Raw genomic sequence first — 21,383 nt, forward strand, 5'->3', positions numbered from 1 at the left:
AAAAAACGACTTAACTTTTCTGAAAGTTTATTTAGTAGCTTCCTTGAGCAGTTCATTGTGAAGCATTTTTTTTTTTTCTGTGACATTGGCCTCATTAAAAAGTACGGTTTGCGTTTACTGGATAATTTTGTTCATTGGTTTGTTAGGGAATCTTGGTAATATTTGAGTTTCCTGGGGAGCATGGTCACATGACCTGGCCCTGGCCAATCGGTGCGTTCCACCTCCCTGGCCACTGTGATTGGCTCCGGACTGGGGCAGTGCCCAATCGGGGCCCAGGGCCGGGCCTCAAGTTGGAAGCCAGGGGAAGACGAGCTCTTGTCCTGCTGGGGTAGGGGAAGGGGTGGGGCCGGGGGAGGTCAGGCTCCAGCAGTGGGAGGGGCTTGAGGTCCGCCTGCGGCAGTTGGTGACCTTCCTGCTCCCCTCAGGGCAGAGCCGCCGGCCTGAGAATGAGGGCGCTGCTGAGCCCAGGGGCTGGGATGGCCCGTTGCTGCTGTGGTCCCAGAGCTCCACCCGAGACCTGAGGGAGGCCGTCTGCCCGTGAGTCCTCTCCCGCTTGTCTGTCAGCTTGTTTGAAGCATGCTGGGTTTTCTGCCCAGCTGGCTAAGGGGAGTCCCTGGAAATGCAAGGGTGTGGGTTTTGGCAGACTTCAGGGAAGACATGCCAGATGAGCCTGGGAGACTCCAGCTTAATCTGGATTCAGGAGATATCTCTTCGGGCCAGCTAGTAATTGTAGGATAAGCCTAATGAGTCTTCACAGGATGAAGAGAGTAACGTGCCAAGGTAGCAATCGATGTCCTCCTTCGAGAGGATGAAGCTGGTGCTCAGAGAAGGGGGGAACTTGGCCACAGCAAGGAGGTGTGCACCCAGACAGAACCCCCAGATCCGGCCATTTGAGCTCAGGGAGGCCACTGGTGTGGCTTGTCCCTGTGGCAGGGGCCGAGGCACGCAGCCCACCCTGATTCCTGCGGGGGCCTGACTTGGGAAGTGCCATCTGGTAGCTTTGAGACTCACCAAACCAAATTACACTGGAGAGGGGAAGGACACCTTCCTTCATCCACCCCCCACCCCCGCCGGATTCCCACATACCCTGACCCCTTTCTCTGGATTTCGGAGCCATTTCCAGAGTCCCGCTCATATGACCTCATTCGAAGTGCACTGTGGACGAGCTGCCATCTGCAGCTGCTACCACAGCAGCCAAGGGCTTTAGCTCCCGAGTACCTCCCTTCCTTTGGAACTTGGGGGCCCTCTACTCCCCACTTGCACACCACAGACCTTTGCTGAGGATTGTGGGGACCCTCACTCAGTTTGCAGCACGTTGTAGCCATCCCTGTCCTCTCAATACCTCCCTTGCAACTCAGCTTGTGAGCTCCTTTGGAGCAGCGTGGCCCACCTGGCTGCAACGGAAGAGACACAGCTGACAGGGAAACAACAGCTTAGATCTGACAGCTGGAAAGCTCTGTCAAAAGGGACCTCCCTCTTCACACCGTAGAGGCTGTAGGAGCCGCCAGGGTTTGGGAACCAGTGCTGGGGCCAAAATGACTCCACAGCTGTTTTCCTTCCTGGGGAGGGTTCTGGCTCCAGTGGGAATGGCTCAAGTCTCCTAAGGTTCTGAAAGCCCACTGTGTGCAGATTCACGGTACACAGAGAGGAGAAGGTGGAGTCCTGCCCTGGAGGTGGGCACAGCTCACGGATGAGCCAGGCAGGCAGGCAGGCAGGCAGGGCATGAGAACACCTGAGCTGCCTTCATGAGTGAATGGTGTGGGGGCAGAGGAAGAGAAGCCGGTCTGCTCCCTCATGTGGTGCCCAGGGCAGGTTGTCCCCAGAGGAAACCCTTACGACGGTGAGGACTATCACTGCTGTTTCCCAAGGGGTTCCGTCGGTGCGTGTCTTCCCCGGAGCGGTCAGGCCGTCTCTAAAGTACACTGGCCATGGGCATTGCCTCTCCTTGGAACTTCCCATGTGTTTCTCTTTTTTATGGAACAGTGATTTTTTAGAGGGGTTCTGGGCCACAAGGTTGTTGGGTCATTTTCTAGCCTTCTGTCGTGAAGAACGCTTTCCTGGGCGTTGGGGTGGTTTGTTGTTCCAGCTCCCTTTCTTGGCTTCTTTTGGGAGCTGGTGCAACAAGAGGAGCTCAGCCTCTGCCTTCTGGCTGAGATGTCACCCTTCAAACAGCAATGCCTGCCTGGAGATAATGATGGCATTTGCCAAAAGGGCTTCGTTTGGCACATGATATCTTGAAAGGACGTACACCGTCCTTTCAGCTATCAAAGGCTAGTTCAAATGACATACAAATGAGAACTCTCCAATGGAGTCTTACAGTAGGTGGAGAGTCCGGAAAAAACTCCTTCAGTCATTTCACTGAGAGTCATTGATTGGGGACACCAAGAATATAGGAAGGAATGCAGAAAGAAAAGATGAAATTGTGTTCAGGATCGGGGGGAGGGATGAACAGGGCGTGCTTGCCTTGAATCCAGGCTTTGTTGGGGGGTGGGGCATAAAGATCGAACAGGTCTGAAACTACAAATTGGGATGGTAACACAGTATCACCAGAGTTACACAACAGTGTTCCCAAATTGCAACAATGATGAAAAAGTTTACTAATCCCAACTTAACCAAGAGAAATACAGGAAACCATACACAAAATAAAACATCACCAGAAAGGTGGAAACAAACCAAATGCAAAGCAGTTCAGGGGAAAGGAACTCCATGTCCCCTGGGGGCAGTCCGAGTTGCCGGCGTCCACGGTGAGCAGACAGGGATGGAGGCTGCAGAGCCGACCGCTCCCCTGGACGTGGTGTTTCCGGCAAGGGCTCTGGGTCTCTGCCCAGAGCGGGGGCTCGTTCTTCCTGCAGGGGCGGGTGAGTCATCGTCGGCGTCTGGGTGTTGCGCGGGAGCCAGGGCAGGCTCTCCCTGCCGAGGCGGTGACTCCTCCTCTGCCTCGGGTTCTCCTGCCAAAGCCCGAGCAGGTACAGGTGCACGTGGAGGTGGAGGTTCTGGCTGAGGGGGTGGGACATCAGTGCCTGGGGCTGGGGGCCCTGCAGGCACGGAGATCCGATCTGCCCGGTGTGCTGGCCAGTACCCAGCTGGCCTGGTGTCTCTGCGAGGGCAAGTCTCGGTTCTCCATCTGGCCTCGGTGGATCCCTGGGTCCTGCACCTGGAGCCACCACCTCTGTAGGGACAGGTCTGGGAAGTAGAGCCTGGTTCCAGTTGGAGGCCAGTGCTAGAGCTGGGGGAGAAGCAAAGTTTGCCCACAGGCCAGCCTTGGCATGTGCGTATCCCGGGACAGAAAGCTTCCAAGAGATTCCCAAAGAATACCCAGGGTCGGATGTCTTTTGGGACTGAAGTGTGCAAGATGGGGGTGGGCGTGTGAGGCCAGCGCTTGCTGCAGGCCCAGCAGCATCTTTCGGGGACTCGTCCGTGTGTAGCTCAGCACCCCCTCCCCACACACTCCCGTGCACCAGCCCCAGCGTCCTCACCTCTGTGCTCTGGCGTGCTGGGCTCCAGGTCCTCCTGCTGCCTCAGAGGCCGGGGTTCTCGGGACTCTGGGTCGGAGCCGGGTGTGCTGAGCTCCGTGGCAGCCTCAGACTGGGCCGCCGGGTGTATCCTGGGCGGTGTCTCAGCAGCAGGCCTTCCCCGCCTCCGCTTCGCCCCCGGTGGGGCTGATGCCTCCGTGGGCACGCTCACCTGGAGCCTGCACTGGGCCTCACGGGCGGGGGGGTGGTGCTCCTACCCCTCCCTCCGGGAGGTGGACGGGGTGTCCCCGTCCTCGGCCTCATCACGTGGGAAGCTCTGCAACGACAGTGACCGTCAGCCAGCCGTGCTGGGAGTTTTCCGAGCTGGGCCTGGCCAGTGGAGCCGCTGCTTCTGCCTGCTCGAATTTCTCTTCCCAGAAGGGTCAGAGACGTGTGTCTGCTCAGATCCCCACCCGGGAGGAAAGAGACCCACCTGAGGGTGTGAGGTCAGCCTGGGCGGCCGGCGCTGCCCGCACTCTCCCCATCCCACCCAGCCTGCTCTCCCCTGGGGTGTGGACACAACTTGTCCGCAGGCTTCTGACCCCACATCCGCCTGGGCTTCCTTGAGGGAGACACACCCCGAGAAACCCGCATCCACACACACAGGCAAAGGACCCGGTGTTTCCGGGTTGCATGGGAGAGGTGGCCTGGCCCCGCCTGGGGCTCCCCGTGTTACCTTTCTGTTTCTCCGGGCAAAGGGCCAGAGGCCTCTCGGGGGTGCCCTGAGCCAACGTCGACAGGGTGCCCACGCACACTGCCTGTGAGCTCTCCTGAGGCCCCGGCCTCTGGGCAGGGGCAAGCAGCAGAACATCCTGGCAGCAAGTGATCTGGCTGGGGGCTCCTCTCCGCTCTGGAGGCCTGGATACCCGGGTTGCGGGTTCTGTTGGGTTCTGTTGCCGGCAGGTGACATCATTTCCTGGGGTTCGTGCTGAGGTCCCTTCCCCAAAACTTCGCAAGGGAATCTCTGGGTTTCTGACTGCTCGACCACCCCCCTTAGGCCATGTGCAGGCACAGTGACAGCCACACAGCCCAGCCCACAGCCCTGGGGAGGCCTGGGTGCACCCAGGGCCTGAGCTCCGAGGACCCCGCTGCTCTCAGACCAGGCTCCTTCTTCTCATAAGTGGTGTGGCCCTGGACAAGCATATGCCCCTCAGGGTTTCCCCGGTCTCTCCCTCTGCAGAGTGGGGGTCATTCTCCCATCTGTTTCCTAGGTCTGTCGGCCTACGAGCAGCTCCATGCCTTTCCACCTGGGGCTGATATCACGTGGAGCTTGTGCGCTGAGACTTCAGAAAGAAAGACTCCATCCAGGGCTGACACAGCACAGAATGGGGCAGAACGAGGCCTGGATGCGCCGTGGTACCCAGGAAAAGGCACTCCCCCTCCTGACTGTTTTGAGACCCCGCATGCAAGTTGGAGGACCGAAAGGAAGACTCGAAGGTCTCCCTCTCTGATAGAAAAGAGTAGCCAACTTTCTGGTCCTCTGTTTCCATTGAGATTCTGTTCAAGTGTCCCAGCTCTGCTTCTGCAGGTGGCTGAGCTTCTAATGGCTCCCTGCGTTCTTGTCTTTTCCTCTCCAAACCTTCCGTCCGTTTCCCCCTTCTGGGGTGGATGGGCGCTGTCATTGCTTCTACCTTCGAGACAGATTGATGAAAAGTCTGGACCATCGACTCCTTTCCTCTCTTTGGTTCCGTGTCTCTCTCTGGCTGTGTCCCTCTCTTTTCCTTTCTCGATTCAGTCTGTGTCTTCCTCTTTCTCTCTCGTGTGTGGATGGATGGATGCTAGGAATGCACATGTATATGATTAGATGAGGGTTATGTTTTAGGGATAGGTTAGAGGGAGAGAAAGGCTTTAGGTCGGAGTTGGTCATGGGGGAAGGGTCAAGGGTGGTGGTGGTGTTTCTTGGAATCTGAGTGCTGTGCATTCTTCGTCTCTTTCCATATGAACCCCTTCTCAGATACACCACTTGCAAGGAGTCTCTCATGTTCCGTTTCCTATCTTTTGCATTTGTGAATGCTTAGCTTCTCTGTTGTGAAGAGGTTCCATTGGATGGAAACCCATTGGTGTACTTGGTTTCCCTCTTTCCCTTACTTGAAGAGACCCATTTCTACCTCCGCCCAGCAAATGGCAAGGAGACTCTGATGTTAAGGAGCCTTTGACCTACGCTTCTTTCTAGCTATCTCATGACATCAGTCTTTAGGGTGAGGTTTTTCCCCGATATTGAGGTGGTGTGAGATCAAAACCAATAGCGTTCTTCAGATGTAGCTGTCTGGTTTTCCCATGGACATTGATTGAAGAGGCTTTCTTGTTCCCATTTGGATATTCTCCCCTTCTGTGTCAGAGATGAGTTGACCTTGGATGCCGGGGTTTGTTTCTGGACCCTCAACTTTATTCCATCGATCTGGATCTGTGTGTGTTGTTGTATTCCCAATAGCATACTGTCCTGCTGCTGCCGCTGCGGCTAAGTCACTTCAGTCGTGTCTGACTCTGCGCGACCCCATGGCCTGCAGCCTACCAGGCTCCTCCGTCCAGGGCATTTTCCAGGCAAGAGTACTGGAGTGGGTCACCATCGCCTTCTCCGATACTCTCCTGAGGATCCTAGTTTGGTCGTCTAATTTCCTTTCACACAACCTTGGACGTCCGTATCGGGGCTTTTTCGTCGGATTGTATTGACAATTTAGGCTCTTTTCTGTTTCCGTAACCCCTTTTGCAATTCTTTGTTCGGTGCGAACATGCATTGGCATTTTGGGAGGAATAGCATCGAAGCTGTGGATTGCCTTGTGGGGCTGTGACATCATTTTCCCAATAGGAATTCTTTCAAGCCCTGAGCACAGCTTCTCTTTCCAGTGATTGGTGTGGGCTTGATCTTCTTTCTTCCATCTCTCGCCGTTTTGTGAGAACAGGTCCTTCCTTCCCTTCTGGGTTAGATGGACTCGTGGGTATCACTTCAGTGAATGGCATTGTCAGTGGGGGTGATAATTCCCTTCTCATTGGAAGACTTTGCTGTGAGTATTAGAAGTGCAAGTGATTTCTCTTCCCCTTCCTCCCTGTCCGTCTCTCAGAGCCACCGGGAAACAGAGGCCTCATCCAGGGTCACCCAGGCCTGAGGGAGTGCAACTAGACTGTTGTTTCTTCAGGCCCTCAGTGCTGGACATCATCCGGGATACTCTGTGTGTGTCTTCCTCAGTCTGGCGTCCCTTCAGACCTTTCCCTAGTTTTCACAGGCTTGTTGTGCTGGTGTTCTTTGTCTGTTTGGAGACACGTCCTTGAGAAACTTTGTGTTTCCACTCATTCGTCTCGCGATGTATGACCTGTCTTTTGCTTTTGTAATGAGGTCTTTCCCACGGTAGATGTCTTTGATTTTGCAAAGTCCACTGTATTCTCTGGGTTGTTTTGTGGACTGCCTTTTAGTTTTGTGTGTGAAGACTCAAAGCACGTGTCCGGTTTCTGCTCATTGTTCTTCTAGATTTGTGACAAGTTTTCATGGAAACTTTGTCTAGGGATAACTGGAAGTGAACTCGGTGTAAGGTGTCAAGTCTCCATCTCCATTCATGTCATGCCCTGCAGTTTCCAATTCCCTGTTCCTGAGTGGTTTTGGAGACCTTGTGGGAAGTTTGGTTGCATCGGAGTTTGCATTTCCACCTTGAGTAGATTCACACTGTTCTGCCCTCAGGGACACTGTCAAGGGGGAGTGAGGAGCAGCCTGCACTTGCAGCAGTGACCACACGGTGGGGCGAGTGCTGCTCTCCCCTCTGGGAGCCCCAGGCCACAGGCATCCCAGTGAGGAGCCAGCTCTGTGCTCAGCTGAAAGGAGTTATTCTCTCAGGAGCCTCTGAGCCCTTGCCTTTGGATCACCCAGGGTGGGCATTTACTGTGACAGAAAAAAATTGCCCTGAATTCCATGGACGGAAGAGCCTGGCTGTGTAGAGTTCGTGAGTTGCCGTGAATCAGACACAACTGAGGACACAAAAACTCAATAGACTAAAACACATTTTGGTGGTGGGGGCAGTGAAAGGGGGTGATGTGGGGTTTTTTGTCTTATATAATAGCCAAGGGAAATCTAGTTTAAACCTAAATTCACATAGATGGGAAAGGTATAGCTCTCCGTCACCCTATTAAAAAAAAAAAAAAAAAACGACTTAACTTTTCTGAAAGTTTATTTAGTAGCTTCCTTGAGCAGTTCATTGTGAAGCATTTTTTTTTTTTCTGTGACATTGGCCTCATTAAAAAGTACGGTTTGCGTTTACTGGATAATTTTGTTCATTGGTTTGTTAGGGAATCTTGGTAATATTTGAGTTTCCTGGGGAGCATGGTCACATGACCTGGCCCTGGCCAATCGGTGCGTTCCACCTCCCTGGCCACTGTGATTGGCTCCGGACTGGGGCAGTGCCCAATCTGGGCCCAGGGCCGGGCCTCAAGTTGGAAGCCAGGGGAAGACGAGCTCTTGTCCTGCTGGGGTAGGGGAAGGGGTGGGGCCGGGGGAGGTCAGGCTCCAGCAGTGGGAGGGGCTTGAGGTCCGCCTGCGGCAGTTGGTGACCTTCCTGCTCCCCTCAGGGCAGAGCCGCCGGCCTGAGAATGAGGGCGCTGCTGAGCCCAGGGGCTGGGATGGCCCGTTGCTGCTGTGGTCCCAGAGCTCCACCCGAGACCTGAGGGAGGCCGTCTGCCCGTGAGTCCTCTCCCGCTTGTCTGTCAGCTTGTTTGAAGCATGCTGGGTTTTCTGCCCAGCTGGCTAAGGGGAGTCCCTGGAAATGCAAGGGTGTGGGTTTTGGCAGACTTCAGGGAAGACATGCCAGATGAGCCTGGGAGACTCCAGCTTAATCTGGATTCAGGAGATATCTCTTCGGGCCAGCTAGTAATTGTAGGATAAGCCTAATGAGTCTTCACAGGATGAAGAGAGTAACGTGCCAAGGTAGCAATCGATGTCCTCCTTCGAGAGGATGAAGCTGGTGCTCAGAGAAGGGGGGAACTTGGCCACAGCAAGGAGGTGTGCACCCAGACAGAACCCCCAGATCCGGCCATTTGAGCTCAGGGAGGCCACTGGTGTGGCTTGTCCCTGTGGCAGGGGCCGAGGCACGCAGCCCACCCTGATTCCTGCGGGGGCCTGACTTGGGAAGTGCCATCTGGTAGCTTTGAGACTCACCAAACCAAATTACACTGGAGAGGGGAAGGACACCTTCCTTCATCCACCCCCCACCCCCGCCGGATTCCCACATACCCTGACCCCTTTCTCTGGATTTCGGAGCCATTTCCAGAGTCCCGCTCATATGACCTCATTCGAAGTGCACTGTGGACGAGCTGCCATCTGCAGCTGCTACCACAGCAGCCAAGGGCTTTAGCTCCCGAGTACCTCCCTTCCTTTGGAACTTGGGGGCCCTCTACTCCCCACTTGCACACCACAGACCTTTGCTGAGGATTGTGGGGACCCTCACTCAGTTTGCAGCACGTTGTAGCCATCCCTGTCCTCTCAATACCTCCCTTGCAACTCAGCTTGTGAGCTCCTTTGGAGCAGCGTGGCCCACCTGGCTGCAACGGAAGAGACACAGCTGACAGGGAAACAACAGCTTAGATCTGACAGCTGGAAAGCTCTGTCAAAAGGGACCTCCCTCTTCACACCGTAGAGGCTGTAGGAGCCGCCAGGGTTTGGGAACCAGTGCTGGGGCCAAAATGACTCCACAGCTGTTTTCCTTCCTGGGGAGGGTTCTGGCTCCAGTGGGAATGGCTCAAGTCTCCTAAGGTTCTGAAAGCCCACTGTGTGCAGATTCACGGTACACAGAGAGGAGAAGGTGGAGTCCTGCCCTGGAGGTGGGCACAGCTCACGGATGAGCCAGGCAGGCAGGCAGGCAGGCAGGGCATGAGAACACCTGAGCTGCCTTCATGAGTGAATGGTGTGGGGGCAGAGGAAGAGAAGCCGGTCTGCTCCCTCATGTGGTGCCCAGGGCAGGTTGTCCCCAGAGGAAACCCTTACGACGGTGAGGACTATCACTGCTGTTTCCCAAGGGGTTCCGTCGGTGCGTGTCTTCCCCGGAGCGGTCAGGCCGTCTCTAAAGTACACTGGCCATGGGCATTGCCTCTCCTTGGAACTTCCCATGTGTTTCTCTTTTTTATGGAACAGTGATTTTTTAGAGGGGTTCTGGGCCACAAGGTTGTTGGGTCATTTTCTAGCCTTCTGTCGTGAAGAACGCTTTCCTGGGCGTTGGGGTGGTTTGTTGTTCCAGCTCCCTTTCTTGGCTTCTTTTGGGAGCTGGTGCAACAAGAGGAGCTCAGCCTCTGCCTTCTGGCTGAGATGTCACCCTTCAAACAGCAATGCCTGCCTGGAGATAATGATGGCATTTGCCAAAAGGGCTTCGTTTGGCACATGATATCTTGAAAGGACGTACACCGTCCTTTCAGCTATCAAAGGCTAGTTCAAATGACATACAAATGAGAACTCTCCAATGGAGTCTTACAGTAGGTGGAGAGTCCGGAAAAAACTCCTTCAGTCATTTCACTGAGAGTCATTGATTGGGGACACCAAGAATATAGGAAGGAATGCAGAAAGAAAAGATGAAATTGTGTTCAGGATCGGGGGGAGGGATGAACAGGGCGTGCTTGCCTTGAATCCAGGCTTTGTTGGGGGGTGGGGCATAAAGATCGAACAGGTCTGAAACTACAAATTGGGATGGTAACACAGTATCACCAGAGTTACACAACAGTGTTCCCAAATTGCAACAATGATGAAAAAGTTTACTAATCCCAACTTAACCAAGAGAAATACAGGAAACCATACACAAAATAAAACATCACCAGAAAGGTGGAAACAAACCAAATGCAAAGCAGTTCAGGGGAAAGGAACTCCATGTCCCCTGGGGGCAGTCCGAGTTGCCGGCGTCCACGGTGAGCAGACAGGGATGGAGGCTGCAGAGCCGACCGCTCCCCTGGACGTGGTGTTTCCGGCAAGGGCTCTGGGTCTCTGCCCAGAGCGGGGGCTCGTTCTTCCTGCAGGGGCGGGTGAGTCATCGTCGGCGTCTGGGTGTTGCGCGGGAGCCAGGGCAGGCTCTCCCTGCCGAGGCGGTGACTCCTCCTCTGCCTCGGGTTCTCCTGCCAAAGCCCGAGCAGGTACAGGTGCACGTGGAGGTGGAGGTTCTGGCTGAGGGGGTGGGACATCAGTGCCTGGGGCTGGGGGCCCTGCAGGCACGGAGATCCGATCTGCCCGGTGTGCTGGCCAGTACCCAGCTGGCCTGGTGTCTCTGCGAGGGCAAGTCTCGGTTCTCCATCTGGCCTCGGTGGATCCCTGGGTCCTGCACCTGGAGCCACCACCTCTGTAGGGACAGGTCTGGGAAGTAGAGCCTGGTTCCAGTTGGAGGCCAGTGCTAGAGCTGGGGGAGAAGCAAAGTTTGCCCACAGGCCAGCCTTGGCATGTGCGTATCCCGGGACAGAAAGCTTCCAAGAGATTCCCAAAGAATACCCAGGGTCGGATGTCTTTTGGGACTGAAGTGTGCAAGATGGGGGTGGGCGTGTGAGGCCAGCGCTTGCTGCAGGCCCAGCAGCATCTTTCGGGGACTCGTCCGTGTGTAGCTCAGCACCCCCTCCCCACACACTCCTGTGCACCAGCCCCAGCGTCCTCACCTCTGTGCTCTGGCGTGCTGGGCTCCAGGTCCTCCTGCTGCCTCAGAGGCCGGGGTTCTCGGGACTCTGGGTCGGAGCCGGGTGTGCTGAGCTCCGTGGCAGCCTCAGACTGGGCCGCCGGGTGTATCCTGGGCGGTGTCTCAGCAGCAGGCCTTCCCCGCCTCCGCTTCGCCCCCGGTGGGGCTGATGCCTCCGTGGGCACGCTCACCTGGAGCCTGCACTGGGCCTCACGGGCGGGGGGGTGGTGCTCCTACCCCTCCCTCCGGGAGGTGGACGGGGTGTCCCCGTCCTCGGCCTCATCACGTGGGAAGCTCTGCAACGACAGTGACCGTCAGCCAGCCGTGCTGGGAGTTTTCCGAGCTGGGCCTGGCCAGTGGAGCCGCTGCTTCTGCCTGCTCGAATTTCTCTTCCCAGAAGGGTCAGAGACGTGTGTCTGCTCAGATCCCCACCCGGGAGGAAAGAGACCCACCTGAGGGTGTGAGGTCAGCCTGGGCGGCCGGCGCTGCCCGCACTCTCCCCATCCCACCCAGCCTGCTCTCCCCTGGGGTGTGGACACAACTTGTCCGCAGGCTTCTGACCCCACATCCGCCTGGGCTTCCTTGAGGGAGACACACCCCGAGAAACCCGCATCCACACACACAGGCAAAGGACCCGGTGTTTCCGGGTGGCATGGGAGAGGTGGCCTGGCCCCGCCTGGGGCTCCCCGTGTTACCTTTCTGTTTCTCCGGGCAAAGGGCCAGAGGCCTCTCGGGGGTGCCCTGAGCCAACGTCGACAGGGTGCCCACGCACACTTCCTGTGAGCTCTCCTGAGGCCCCTTCCTCTGGGCAGGGGCAAGCAGCAGAACATCCTGGCAGCAAGTGATCTGGCTGGGGGCTCCTCTCCGCTCTGGAGGCCTGGATACCCGGGTTGCGGGTTCTGTTGGGTTCTGTTGCCGGCAGGTGACATCATTTCCTGGGGTTCGTGCTGAGGTCCCTTCCCCAAAACTTCGCAAGGGAATCTCTGGGTTTCTGACTGCTCGACCACCCCCCTTAGGCCATGTGCAGGCACAGTGACAGCCACACAGCCCAGCCCACAGCCCTGGGGAGGCCTGGGTGCACCCAGGGCCTGAGCTCCGAGGACCCCGCTGCTCTCAGACCAGGCTCCTTCTTCTCATAAGTGGTGTGGCCGTGGACAAGCATATGCCCCTCAGGGTTTCCCCGGTCTCTCCCTCTGCAGAGTGGGGGTCATTCTCCCATCTGTTTCCTAGGTCTGTCGGCCTACGAGCAGCTCCATGCCTTTCCACCTGGGGCTGATATCACGTGGAGCTTGTGCGCTGAGACTTCAGAAAGAAAGACTCCATCCAGGGCTGACACAGCACAGAATGGGGCAGAACGAGGCCTGGATGCGCCGTGGTACCCAGGAAAAGGCACTCCCCCTCCTGACTGTTTTGAGACCCCGCATGCAAGTTGGAGGACCGAAAGGAAGACTCGAAGGTCTCCCTCTCTGATAGAAAAGAGTAGCCAACTTTCTGGTCCTCTGTTTCCATTGAGATTCTGTTCAAGTGTCCCAGCTCGGCTTCTGCAGGTGGCTGAGCTTCTAATGGCTCCCTGCGTTCTTGTCTTTTCCTCTCCAAACCTTCCGTCCGTTTCCCCCTTCTGGGGTGGATGGGCGCTGTCATTGCTTCTACCTTCGAGACAGATTGATGAAAAGTCTGGACCATCGACTCCTTTCCTCTCTTTGGTTCCGTGTCTCTCTCTGGCTGTGTCCCTCTCTTTTCCTTTCTCGATTCAGTCTGTGTCTTCCTCTTTCTCTCTCGTGTGTGGATGGATGGATGCTAGGAATGCACATGTATATGATTAGATGAGGGTTATGTTTTAGGGATAGGTTAGAGGGAGAGAAAGGCTTTAGGTCGGAGTTGGTCATGGGGGAAGGGTCAAGGGTGGTGGTGGTGTTTCTTGGAATCTGAGTGCTGTGCATTCTTCGTCTCTTTCCATATGAACCCCTTCTCAGATACACCACTTGCAAGGAGTCTCTCATGTTCCGTTTCCTATCTTTTGCATTTGTGAATGCTTAGCTTCTCTGTTGTGAAGAGGTTCCATTGGATGGAAACCCATTGGTGTACTTGGTTTCCCTCTTTCCCTTACTTGAAGAGACCCATTTCTACCTCCGCCCAGCAAATGGCAAGGAGACTCTGATGTTAAGGAGCCTTTGACCTACGCTTCTTTCTAGCTATCTCATGACATCAGTCTTTAGGGTGAGGTTTTTCCCCGATATTGAGGTGGTGTGAGATCAAAACCAATAGCGTTCTTCAGATGTAGCTGTCTGGTTTTCCCATGGACATTGATTGAAGAGGCTTTCTTGTTCCCATTTGGATATTCTCCCCTTCTGTGTCAGAGATGAGTTGACCTTGGATGCCGGGGTTTGTTTCTGGACCCTCAACTTTATTCCATCGATCTGGATCTGTGTGTGTTGTTGTATTCCCAATAGCATACTGTCCTGCTGCTGCCGCTGCGGCTAAGTCACTTCAGTCGTGTCTGACTCTGCGCGACCCCATGGCCTGCAGCCTACCAGGCTCCTCCGTCCAGGGCATTTTCCAGGCAAGAGTACTGGAGTGGGTCGCCATCGCCTTCTCCGATACTCTCCTGAGGATCCTAGTTTGGTCGTCTAATTTCCTTTCACACAACCTTGGACGTCCGTATCGGGGCTTTTTCGTCGGATTGTATTGACAATTTAGGCTCTTTTCTGTTTCCGTAACCCCTTTTGCAATTCTTTGTTCGGTGCGAACATGCATTGGCATTTTGGGAGGAATAGCATCGAAGCTGTGGATTGCCTTGTGGGGCTGTGACATCATTTTCCCAATAGGAATTCTTTCAAGCCCTGAGCACAGCTTCTCTTTCCAGTGATTGGTGTGGGCTTGATCTTCTTTCTTCCATCTCTCGCCGTTTTGTGAGAACAGGTCCTTCCTTCCCTTCTGGGTTAGATGGACTCGTGGGTATCACTTCAGTGAATGGCATTGTCAGTGGGGGTGATAATTCCCTTCTCATTGGAAGACTTTGCTGTGAGTATTAGAAGTGCAAGTGATTTCTCTTCCCCTTCCTCCCTGTCCGTCTCTCAGAGCCACCGGGAAACAGAGGCCTCATCCAGGGTCACCCAGGCCTGAGGGAGTGCAACTAGACTGTTGTTTCTTCAGGCCCTCAGTGCTGGACATCATCCGGGATACTCTGTGTGTGTCTTCCTCAGTCTGGCGTCCCTTCAGACCTTTCCCTAGTTTTCACAGGCTTGTTGTGCTGGTGTTCTTTGTCTGTTTGGAGACACGTCCTTGAGAAGCTTTGTGTTTCCACTCATTCGTCTCGCGATGTATGACCTGTCTTTTGCTTTTGTAATGAGGTCTTTCCCACGGTAGATGTCTTTGATTTTGCAAAGTCCACTGTATTCTCTGGGTTGTTTTGTGGACTGCCTTTTAGTTTTGTGTGTGAAGACTCAAAGCACGTGTCCGGTTTCTGCTCATTGTTCTTCTAGATTTGTGACAAGTTTTCATGGAAACTTTGTCTAGGGATAACTGGAAGTGAACTCGGTGTAAGGTGTCAAGTCTCCATCTCCATTCATGTCATGCCCTGCAGTTTCCAATTCCCTGTTCCTGAGTGGTTTTGGAGACCTTGTGGGAAGTTTGGTTGCATCGGAGTTTGCATTTCCACCTTGAGTAGATTCACACTGTTCTGCCCTCAGGGACACTGTCAAGGGGGAGTGAGGAGCAGCCTGCACTTGCAGCAGTGACCACACGGTGGGGCGAGTGCTGCTCTCCCCTCTGGGAGCCCCAGGCCACAGGCATCCCAGTGAGGAGCCAGCTCTGTGCTCAGCTGAAAGGAGTTATTCTCTCAGGAACCTCTGAGCCCTTGCCTTTGGATCACCCAGGGTGGGCATTTACTGTGACAGAAAAAAATTGCCCTGAATTCCATGGACGGAAGAGCCTGGCTGTGTAGAGTTCGTGAGTTGCCGTGAATCAGACACAACTGAGGACACAAAAACTCAATAGACTAAAACACTTTTTGGGGGTGGGGGGAGTGAAAGGGGGTGATGTGGGGTTTTTTGTCTTATATAATAGCCAAGGGAAATCTAGTTTAAACCTAAATTCACATAGATGGGAAAGGTATAGCTCTCCGTCACCCTATTAAAAAAAAAAAAAAAAACGACTTAACTTTTCTGAAAGTTTATTTAGTAGCTTCCTTGAGCAGTTCATTGTGACGCATTTTTTTTTTTTTCTGTGACATTGGCCTCATTAAAAAGTACGGTTTGCGTTTACTGGATAATTTTGTTCATTGGTTTGTTAGGGAATCTTGGTAATATTTGAGTTTCCTGGGGAGCATGGTCACATGACCTGGCCCTGGCCAATCGGTGCGTTCCACCTCCCTGGCCACTGTGATTGGCTCCGGACTGGGGCAGTGCCCAATCGGGGCCCAGGGCCGGGCCTCAAGTTGGAAGCCAGGGGAAGACGAGCTCTTGTCCTGCTGGGGTAGGGGAAGGGGTGGGGCCGGGGGAGGTCAGGCTCCAGCAGTGGGAGGGGCTTGAGGTCCGCCTGCGGCAGTTGGTGACCTTCCTGCTCCCCTCAGGGCAGAGCCGCCGGCCTGAGAATGAGGGCGCTGCTGAGCCCAGGGGCTGGGATGGCCCGTTGCTGCTGTGGTCCCAGAGCTCCACCCGAGACCTGAGGGAGGCCGTCTGCCCGTGAGTCCTCTCCCGCTTGTCTGTCAGCTTGTTTGAAGCATGCTGGGTTTTCTGCCCAGCTGGCTAAGGGGAGTCCCTGGAAATGCAAGGGTGTGGGTTTTGGCAGACTTCAGGGAAGACATGCCAGATGAGCCTGGGAGACTCCAGCTTAATCTGGATTCAGGAGATATCTCTTCGGGCCAGCTAGTAATTGTAGGATAAGCCTAATGAGTCTTCACAGGATGAAGAGAGTAACGTGCCAAGGTAGCAATCGATGTCCTCCTTCGAGAGGATGAAGCTGGTGCTCAGAGAAGGGGGGAACTTGGCCACAGCAAGGAGGTGTGCACCCAGACAGAACCCCCAGATCCGGCCATTTGAGCTCAGGGAGGCCACTGGTGTGGCTTGTCCCTGTGGCAGGGGCCGAGGCACGCAGCCCACCCTGATTCCTGCGGGGGCCTGACTTGGGAAGTGCCATCTGGTAGCTTTGAGACTCACCAAACCAAATTACACTGGAGAGGGGAAGGACACCTTCCTTCATCCACCCCCCACCCCCGCCGGATTCCCACATACCCTGACCCCTTTCTCTGGATTTCGGAGCCATTTCCAGAGTCCCGCTCATATGACCTCATTCGAAGTGCACTGTGGACGAGCTGCCATCTGCAGCTGCTACCACAGCAGCCAAGGGCTTTAGCTCCCGAGTACCTCCCTTCCTTTGGAACTTGGGGGCCCTCTACTCCCCACTTGCACACCACAGACCTTTGCTGAGGATTGTGGGGACCCTCACTCAGTTTGCAGCACGTTGTAGCCATCCCTGTCCTCTCAATACCTCCCTTGCAACTCAGCTTGTGAGCTCCTTTGGAGCAGCGTGGCCCACCTGGCTGCAACGGAAGAGACACAGCTGACAGGGAAACAACAGCTTAGATCTGACAGCTGGAAAGCTCTGTCAAAAGGGACCTCCCTCTTCACACCGTAGAGGCTGTAGGAGCCGCCAGGGTTTGGGAACCAGTGCTGGGGCCAAAATGACTCCACAGCTGTTTTCCTTCCTGGGGAGGGTTCTGGCTCCAGTGGGAATGGCTCAAGTCTCCTAAGGTTCTGAAAGCCCACTGTGTGCAGATTCACGGTACACAGAGAGGAGAAGGTGGAGTCCTGCCCTGGAGGTGGGCACAGCTCACGGATGAGCCAGGCAGGCAGGCAGGCAGGCAGGGCATGAGAACACCTGAGCTGCCTTCATGAGTGAATGGTGTGGGGGCAGAGGAAGAGAAGCCGGTCTGCTCCCTCATGTGGTGCCCAGGGCAGGTTGTCCCCAGAGGAAACCCTTACGACGGTGAGGACTATCACTGCTGTTTCCCAAGGGGTTCCGTCGGTGCGTGTCTTCCCCGGAGCGGTCAGGCCGTCTCTAAAGTACACTGGCCATGGGCATTGCCTCTCCTTGGAACTTCCCATGTGTTTCTCTTTTTTATGGAACAGTGATTTTTTAGAGGGGTTCTGGGCCACAAGGTTGTTGGGTCATTTTCTAGCCTTCTGTCGTGAAGAACGCTTTCCTGGGCGTTGGGGTGGTTTGTTGTTCCAGCTCCCTTTCTTGGCTTCTTTTGGGAGCTGGTGCAACAAGAGGAGCTCAGCCTCTGCCTTCTGGCTGAGATGTCACCCTTCAAACAGCAATGCCTGCCTGGAGATAATGATGGCATTTGCCAAAAGGGCTTCGTTTGGCACATGATATCTTGAAAGGACGTACACCGTCCTTTCAGCTATCAAAGGCTAGTTCAAATGACATACAAATGAGAACTCTCCAATGGAGTCTTACAGTAGGTGGAGAGTCCGGAAAAAACTCCTTCAGTCATTTCACTGAGAGTCATTGATTGGGGACACCAAGAATATAGGAAGGAATGCAGAAAGAAAAGATGAAATTGTGTTCAGGATCGGGGGGAGGGATGAACAGGGCGTGCTTGCCTTGAATCCAGGCTTTGTTGGGGGGTGGGGCATAAAGATCGAACAGGTCTGAAACTACAAATTGGGATGGTAACACAGTATCACCAGAGTTACACAACAGTGTTCCCAAATTGCAACAATGATGAAAAAGTTTACTAATCCCAACTTAACCAAGAGAAATACAGGAAACCATACACAAAATAAAACATCACCAGAAAGGTGGAAACAAACCAAATGCAAAGCAGTTCAGGGGAAAGGAACTCCATGTCCCCTGGGGGCAGTCCGAGTTGCCGGCGTCCACGGTGAGCAGACAGGGATGGAGGCTGCAGAGCCGACCGCTCCCCTGGACGTGGTGTTTCCGGCAAGGGCTCTGGGTCTCTGCCCAGAGCGGGGGCTCGTTCTTCCTGCAGGGGCGGGTGAGTCATCGTCGGCGTCTGGGTGTTGCGCGGGAGCCAGGGCAGGCTCTCCCTGCCGAGGCGGTGACTCCTCCTCTGCCTCGGGTTCTCCTGCCAAAGCCCGAGCAGGTACAGGTGCACGTGGAGGTGGAGGTTCTGGCTGAGGGGGTGGGACATCAGTGCCTGGGGCTGGGGGCCCTGCAGGCACGGAGATCCGATCTGCCCGGTGTGCTGGCCAGTACCCAGCTGGCCTGGTGTCTCTGCGAGGGCAAGTCTCGGTTCTCCATCTGGCCTCGGTGGATCCCTGGGTCCTGCACCTGGAGCCACCACCTCTGTAGGGACAGGTCTGGGAAGTAGAGCCTGGTTCCAGTTGGAGGCCAGTGCTAGAGCTGGGGGAGAAGCAAAGTTTGCCCACAGGCCAGCCTTGGCATGTGCGTATCCCGGGACAGAAAGCTTCCAAGAGATTCCCAAAGAATACCCAGGGTCGGATGTCTTTTGGGACTGAAGTGTGCAAGATGGGGGTGGGCGTGTGAGGCCAGCGCTTGCTGCAGGCCCAGCAGCATCTTTCGGGGACTCGTCCGTGTGTAGCTCAGCACCCCCTCCCCACACACTCCTGTGCACCAGCCCCAGCGTCCTCACCTCTGTGCTCTGGCGTGCTGGGCTCCAGGTCCTCCTGCTGCCTCAGAGGCCGGGGTTCTCGGGACTCTGGGTCGGAGCCGGGTGTGCTGAGCTCCGTGGCAGCCTCAGACTGGGCCGCCGGGTGTATCCTGGGCGGTGTCTCAGCAGCAGGCCTTCCCCGCCTCCGCTTCGCCCCCGGTGGGGCTGATGCCTCCGTGGGCACGCTCACCTGGAGCCTGCACTGGGCCTCACGGGCGGGGGGGTGGTGCTCCTACCCCTCCCTCCGGGAGGTGGACGGGGTGTCCCCGTCCTCGGCCTCATCACGTGGGAAGCTCTGCAACGACAGTGACCGTCAGCCAGCCGTGCTGGGAGTTTTCCGAGCTGGGCCTGGCCAGTGGAGCCGCTGCTTCTGCCTGCTCGAATTTCTCTTCCCAGAAGGGTCAGAGACGTGTGTCTGCTCAGATCCCCACCCGGGAGGAAAGAGACCCACCTGAGGGTGTGAGGTCAGCCTGGGCGGCCGGCGCTGCCCGCACTCTCCCCATCCCACCCAGCCTGCTCTCCCCTGGGGTGTGGACACAACTTGTCCGCAGGCTTCTGACCCCACATCCGCCTGGGCTTCCTTGAGGGAGACACACCCCGAGAAACCCGCATCCACACACACAGGCAAAGGACCCGGTGTTTCCGGGTGGCATGGGAGAGGTGGCCTGGCCCCGCCTGGGGCTCCCCGTGTTACCTTTCTGTTTCTCCGGGCAAAGGGCCAGAGGCCTCTCGGGGGTGCCCTGAGCCAACGTCGACAGGGTGCCCACGCACACTGCCTGTGAGCTCTCCTGAGGCCCCGGCCTCTGGGCAGGGGCAAGCAGCAGAACATCCTGGCAGCAAGTGATCTGGCTGGGGGCTCCTCTCCGCTCTGGAGGCCTGGATACCCGGGTTGCGGGTTCTGTTGGGTTCTGTTGCCGGCAGGTGACATCATTTCCTGGGGTTCGTGCTGAGGTCCCTTCCCCAAAACTTCGCAAGGGAATCTCTGGGTTTCTGACTGCTCGACCACCCCCCTTAGGCCATGTGCAGGCACAGTGACAGCCACACAGCCCAGCCCACAGCCCTGGGGAGGCCTGGGTGCACCCAGGGCCTGAGCTCCGAGGACCCCGCTGCTCTCAGACCAGGCTCCTTCTTCTCATAAGTGGTGTGGCCCTGGACAAGCATATGCCCCTCAGGGTTTCCCCGGTCTCTCCATCTGCAGAGTGGGGGTCATTCCCCCATCTGTTTCCTAGGTCTGTCGGCCTACGAGCAGCTCCATGCCTTTCCACCTGGGGCTGATATCACGTGGAGCTTGTGCGCTGAGACTTCAGAAAGAAAGACTCCATCCAGGGCTGACACAGCACAGAATGGGGCAGAACGAGGCCTGGATGCGCCGTGGTACCCAGGAAAAGGCACTCCCCCTCCTGACTGTTTTGAGACCCCGCATGCAAGTTGGAGGACCGAAAGGAAGACTCGAAGGTCTCCCTCTCTGATAGAAAAGAGTAGCCAACTTTCTGGTCCTCTGTTTCCATTGAGATTCTGTTCAAGTGTCCCAGCTCGGCTTCTGCAGGTGGCTGAGCTTCTAATGGCTCCCTGCGTTCTTGTCTTTTCCTCTCCAAACCTTCCGTCCGTTTCCCCCTTCTGGGGTGGATGGGCGCTGTCATTGCTTCTACCTTCGAGACAGATTGATGAAAAGTCTGGACCATCGACTCCTTTCCTCTCTTTGGTTCCGTGTCTCTCTCTGGCTGTGTCCCTCTCTTTTCCTTTCTCGATTCAGTCTGTGTCTTCCTCTTTCTCTCTCGTGTGTGGATGGATGGATGCTAGGAATGCACATGTATATGATTAGATGAGGGTTATGTTTTAGGGATAGGTTAGAGGGAGAGAAAGGCTTTAGGTCGGAGTTGGTCATGGGGGAAGGGTCAAGGGTGGTGGTGGTGTTTCTTGGAATCTGAGTGCTGTGCATTCTTCGTCTCTTTCCATATGAACCCCTTCTCAGATACACCACTTGCAAGGAGTCTCTCATGTTCCGTTTCCTATCTTTTGCATTTGTGAATGCTTAGCTTCTCTGTTGTGAAGAGGTTCCATTGGATGGAAACCCATTGGTGTACTTGGTTTCCCTCTTTCCCTTACTTGAAGAGACCCATTTCTACCTCCGCCCAGCAAATGGCAAGGAGACTCTGATGTTAAGGAGCCTTTGACCTACGCTTCTTTCTAGCTATCTCATGACATCAGTCTTTAGGGTGAGGTTTTTCCCCGATATTGAGGTGGTGTGAGATCAAAACCAATAGCGTTCTTCAGATGTAGCTGTCTGGTTTTCCCATGGACATTGATTGAAGAGGCTTTCTTGTTCCCATTTGGATATTCTCCCCTTCTGTGTCAGAGATGAGTTGACCTTGGATGCCGGGGTTTGTTTCTGGACCCTCAACTTTATTCCATCGATCTGGATCTGTGTGTGTTGTTGTATTCCCAATAGCATACTGTCCTGCTGCTGCCGCTGCGGCTAAGTCACTTCAGTCGTGTCTGACTCTGCGCGACCCCATGGCCTGCAGCCTACCAGGCTCCTCCGTCCAGGGCATTTTCCAGGCAAGAGTACTGGAGTGGGTCGCCATCGCCTTCTCCGATACTCTCCTGAGGATC

At 55.4% G+C, this 21,383-nt stretch overlaps 1 long non-coding RNA gene across 1 annotated transcript in view; it reads left to right on the forward strand.

Moving 5' to 3' along the window:
• Nucleotides 1-15,701: 15,701 nt before the first annotated feature.
• The window catches only part of LOC145513994 (uncharacterized), a 159,993-nt gene continuing 154,311 nt past the window's right edge, over nucleotides 15,702-21,383 (forward strand). The window contains exon 1 of the long non-coding RNA XR_014059798.1: nucleotides 15,702-15,813. This is a non-coding gene — a long non-coding RNA (uncharacterized LOC145513994). The remainder of the gene's footprint in view (nucleotides 15,814-21,383) is intronic.

The sequence above is a fragment of the Giraffa tippelskirchi genome, chromosome 7, assembly GCF_054371585.1.
Source record: "Giraffa tippelskirchi isolate mGirTip1 chromosome 7, T2T-mGirTip1v1.2.pri, whole genome shotgun sequence".
In the NCBI taxonomy this organism is placed as follows: domain Eukaryota; kingdom Metazoa; phylum Chordata; class Mammalia; order Artiodactyla; family Giraffidae; genus Giraffa; species Giraffa tippelskirchi.